Here is a 5,828-nt window from a genome sequence, read left to right on the forward strand (position 1 = left end):
ATAGTGTCTGCAATCATGATAGTGTCTGCAATCATGATAGTGTCTGCAATCATGATAGTGTCTGCAATCATGATAGTGTCTGCAATCATGATAGTGTCTGCAATCATGATAGTGTCTGCAATCATGATAGTGTCTGCAATCATGATAGTGTCTGCAATCATGATAGTGTCTGCAATCATGATGGTGTCTGCAATCATGATGGTGTCTGCAATCATGATGGTGTCTGCAATCATGATGGTGTCTGCAATCATGATGGTGTCTGCAATCATGAAGGTGTCTGCAATCATGATGGTGTCTGCAATCATGATGGTGTCTGCAATCATGATGGTGTCTGCAATCATGATGGTGTCTGCAATCATGATGGTGTCTGCAATCATGATGGTGTCTGCAATCATGATGGTGTCTGCAATCATGATGGTGTCTGCAATCATGATAGTGTCTGCAATCATGATAGTGTCTGCAATCATGATAGTGTCTGCAATCATGATAGTGTCTGCAATCATGATAGTGTCTGCAATCATGATAGTGTCTGCAATCATGATAGTGTCTGCAATCATGATAGTGTCTGCAATCATGATAGTGTCTGCAATCATGATAGTGTCTGCAATCATGATAGTGTCTGCAATCATGATAGTGTCTGCAATCATGATAGTGTCTGCAATCATGATAGTGTCTGCAATCATGATAGTGTCTGCAATCATGATAGTGTCTGCAATCATGATAGTGTCTGCAATCATGATAGTGTCTGCAATCATGATAGTGTCTGCAATCATGATAGTGTCTGCAATCATGATAGTGTCTGCAATCATGATAGTGTCTGCAATCATGATAGTGTCTGCAATCATGATAGTGTCTGCAATCATGATAGTGTCTGCAATCATGATAGTGTCTGCAATCATGATAGTGTCTGCAATCATGATAGTGTCTGCAATCATGATAGTGTCTGCAATCATGATAGTGTCTGCAATCATGATAGTGACTGAAAGGTGCTAAGGTAAGGCAGGAAAAGATGATTAATGAACAGGAACCAAAAAATAGGAATAGAGGAGATAAGAATAGGGATCTTAGGATGCGAAGAAGCTAGGAAGTCGATTTTAGGTATATTCCTAGGGGCTTATAACTATCACAGTTTTTGCTTGAGTTTGATAGTTCAACATGAAGTTGAACAAAAATGTTGTCTGAGAAGATGGTGTTGGAGTTGAGAATAGGGCTAGAAAGCTGGATTAAAGCAAAGAGTAGGTGAGACCCATCCTTTACATGCTCTCCTGGATGAAGGATAGAGTGACAGAGGCACCTAGGTTATCACTCAGAGCTGAACAAGCTGTGACTTGTCTCAGGTGTCTCTCCCAGAGCCTCGCTGAGTCTCTTCTAAACTGACTCCTTAATTTGTCTTCATTTCCTTCCTGCCATTCCATCCGTTCATACTGTCAACCATGATTGCGTTACCTCCTCTGCCATCACCTCCACCATCATTTGCACATTGTGATTCATTTGCAGTCTCTCAGCTAACATTCCTTCAGTGCCTGCCCACATTCTAGGAATCCCAAGGGAAAGGATGGGGTGTATGTTGGGATAGACTTGGTGGCCATGTAGACAAAATCTTATGCCTGAAATATGACAAATACTATGGCAAATATGACAAATACTATGACCCTGGGGTCCTGAAAGAACCAGTATGCCTTCTGCCTGTGTGGGAGGGAAAGCTCCCCAGAAGATGGCTACTTCCACTGGATTAGGAGTTCAGACAGACTGTGGAGGTAGGGGTAGAAGCACAAGTGCAAAGGCATAAAAATAGCACTGTGTGCCTAGGTTTTTCTTTCTTCTCCTTCTCCATTTAATATTTATGTATTGCACCTGGGGAAACATCTTAAGTGGTAGAGCATGAGACTTGATGCCTTGAGGCTCCTAGCAGAGCTGTGCTCTAGCGTGTCTTTCTCTTTCTTGTGTTCTTATATGGAACTTTCTGTTCTGTATATATAACAAATAAAGTAAATATTAATATTCTTAGAGACACACACATACACAACACATATGGAATAAACTAGTAAGAGAGAGTGCTTGTGCCGCCGCAAAGAGACAGCAGAGTTCTGTTTGGTGATTAGTTTGTCTTAGTTTATGAATCGTTGTTCCTGAATAAAGAAATACAGCTTCCCTGCCCAGCCGTTGTCTCCGCGTCTCTGTTACCCGCCCGTGAAGCTAACCCAGCCGGCTAGAGCCTACGAATTTTAACAACAATGGAGAGAGAGAGAGAGAGAGAGAAAGTGTGAAAGAAACCACAGCACCGAAGCTTCCTTCAAGGTGATAGGGGCTGAGCTCGAACCTGGGTCATGCACATGGAAAAGCAGTACATTATCCAGGTGGATTATTCTGCAGACCCTAAAGTAAATCTTTTAAAAGATTTATATTAAGAAGATGAAGAGAGAGCAGAGGGAGTGGTCTGGAGGTGGTGCAGTGGATAAAGCATTGGACACTCAAGCATAAGGACCTGAGTTCATTCTCTGGCGGCACATGTACCAGAGTAATAGAGCATGTCTGATTCTTTCTCTCTCTCCTCATATATTTCCCATTAATAAGTAAATAAAATACTTAAAGGAGAGAGAGAGATGGAGAGTCAGAGCATCACTCTGGCATATATAGGGGTCAAACTCAGGATTTCATGTTTATTAAGTCATGTGCTTTGCCTGCTGTGTCACATGCTGGCTGGACCTTCCATGTGCCTGAAGAGGGAGACTGCGATCAAAGGAGAAAAGCAGCCATTTGGAGGTCAGAAGTGTCACTGTGTTCTAGAGGAGAGATACAGATGGCCCACAGATATGTGAAGAAATTCTCCACTTATCACTGGAGAAGTGCAAATTAAAACTACACTGAGATTCCATCTCATACCTGTGAGAACAACCTACTCAACAAAACAGGAAATGACAGGTGTTGTGAGGGTGTGGAGACAAAGGGACTCCACTGTTGGTGGGGATGCAAACTGGGGCAGCCTCTTTGGGAGACTGTATGGGGAGCCTTTTGACAAATGCTGGGTCATGTGTTCTGCAGAAGTGAGGTGACTTTGGGCTGGCAACAGGAAGGACTAGGAAGTTGGCGACATTTGTGTGTCAGGACTGACTGCTCTACTGAACATAATAGGCACAGAGCCTGTGAAGATGTTCTATTTTAGGGCCCACCAAAATGTTTTAAAAGAAGAAAATGGAGGCCAGGAGGTAGCTCACCCAGTAGGGGGCACACTTTATTATACACAAGAACCCAGGCTCAAGTTCCTGCCTCTGCGTGGGAGCATCTGTATAGCAGAAGCTTCATGAGCAGTAGAACAGTGCTACGGTTTCTCTTCTCCAAGTCTCTCTCCTTATCTTTCTCTCCCTGTCTTCCACCCTTTGAGAGAGAGAGGCAGGAGGAGCAGTGGAACCCTGCAAGTGCAGAGCTCCAGCATAACCTTAGGAAAATAAGTAAATAGAAAATGGGCTTGTAGACTGAAGAAATGAATACACAGCATCAATACATTTGTCTTGATGCCAACAGTCATAACATTTAATTTTTGTTCAATTCTTTTTTTATTTTTTATTTTTGACAGACCACTTCTAAACTCCAGATTATGGTAATGCTGGGAATTGAACCTGGGACTTTTTGCTGCTTCAGGCACAGAAGTTTTTTTGCATGGCCATTATGCTATCTCCCTAATTCTCCCCCCCACACACACTTTTTTTTAAATTTTAGAACAGGGATTCTACAACTCCCAGCAGTCTCCGTCTCAGACTTTCTCACTCATTTTCTAAAGAAAGAAAAAGAAAGGAGTTGGGTGGTAGCGCAGTGGGTTATGCGCACATGGCGCAAAGCGCAAGGACCAGTGTAAGGATCCAGGTTCGAGCCCCTGGCTCCCCACCTGCAGGGGAGTCGCTTCACAGGTGGTGAAGCAGGTCTGCAGGTGTCTGTCTTTCTCTCCCCCTCTGTCTTCCCCTCCTCTCTCCATTTATTTCTGTCCTATCCAACAATGACAACTATAACACCAATAATAACCATAATAATGTTAAAACAACAAGCGCAACAAAAGGGAAAATAAATAAATTTAAAAAAAACTTAAGAAAAAGAAAAAAATTTAGTAATCTTTATTTGATAGAGACATCCAGAAATCGAGAAGAAAGGGGGTGATAGAGACAGCGAGACACCTGCAGCGCTGCTTCATCACTCATGAAGCTTTCCCTTTGCAGGTGGGGACCAGGGCCTTGAACCTGGGCCCTTGTGCATTGTACCACATGCACTCAACCAGGTGCACCACCACCTGGCCCCTGGGGAAAAAAAAATTTTTTTTTAAACCAGAGCACTGCATAGTTCTGACTTATGGTGGTATGGGGGACTGAACCAGTGACTTCAGAACCTTGGGCATTAAAATCTTTTGCATGAACATTATGCTATCTCTCCTGCCTTAAAGATAAATTTATTAATGAGAGAGAGAGAGAGTGGAGAAACACAGCATCACTATGGCACACATGGTGCTAGAAATTGAACTTGGGACCTTGAGAGAGAGAGAGAGAGAAACAGGGCACCACTCTGCTATGTGAACTGCCAGGGACTGAACTTGGGGCCTCCTACTTGAGAGTTCAACACTTCATCCCTGTGCTCCCTTTCAAGACAGCTTTACTTAGTCCTTTTATGGAAGAAGCCCACAAAGGAAAAGGTGATCCACCAAAGGTGGGATGGGCTCAGAGTGGAGAGGAGGCGGCCCAGAGAGGGGATGTGACAGAGGGGAGAAGCTCCTAAAGCTGTAATACAGGGAGTAACCCCTCTGCGGGCTGTGCCCTCATCTCCACGCTCCATCCTGTCTCTCCTGTAAGAGATGAATCCTCAAGCCAGGCCAGGAGCCAGGACACCTGGACTTGACTCACCTTGGGCTCCATCCAGTGCAGAAGAAAGTGTCTGCCTACAGCCCAGGGCATGGTGTGGAAGACCCTTCACTGACACTCCTGTGGAGAGACACAGGAACTCCGGGGGTCTCTGTGTTGTACCAAGTCGTCTTGGCTGAGGCTTGGTGCTTCTGGGTGCCTGTGCCTCGGCCTCTGTGCACAAAGACCTTGGCACAGCTTGCCCGTTGTGCTAACAGAGTTCCTGGAAAGCTGTAAATCACATCCCACCTTCCTGCAGGCTAACATGGCTCTTTCAGAACTGCTTTCCTGATGAATGGGGCCATTCTGGGAACATTTCCTTGGAGTCTGCTCCCCACTTATGGAACATCTGTGTGTGGACAGACTTGGGCAGAGATGAGGGAGGGAGCATCTTTAGGAACAACTGCCCCAGGCCCTCTGGAGAGAGATAGGGAGGCCTCTCTAATTATGGAGCCGCACCCTGCGTGAGTGGGGAAGACAGCACATCACACTGGGACGTAGGCCTCTGGGCCTGCCACTTTTCTCAGGCTGCGCCTGGGAGTGGAGACTAGATTGCCCCGGGGGAACTGGTGGGGCTCCTGGGATTCCTGCCCACTCCAAGCCCCTTGTTCCAGGCCCACAGCCCCTGACCAGATGAGATAGGGCACGTTCCTGCAGTGAGTTGCTTATTAACTAGGACCATTCTGACGCAGGTGGGAAAATATTAACCCAGTGGAATGAGCGCATGTTCATATGACACTACAATTATGTGTGTGTGTGTGTGTGTGTGTGTGTGTGTGGTGTGTTTGTGAGAGAGAGAGAGAGAGTGAGAGAGAGAGCGCATCCACAGAGAGGTTTTTCACATGTAACACAATCCAACTCATTCAGACATAAATGCTTCTCTTTTTTTATATTTATTTATTTTCCCTTTTGTTGCCCTTGTTTTTTTATTGTTGTTGTAGTTATTAT

This window comes from Erinaceus europaeus, chromosome 10 (assembly GCF_950295315.1).
Source record: "Erinaceus europaeus chromosome 10, mEriEur2.1, whole genome shotgun sequence".
NCBI lineage: Eukaryota > Metazoa > Chordata > Mammalia > Eulipotyphla > Erinaceidae > Erinaceus > Erinaceus europaeus.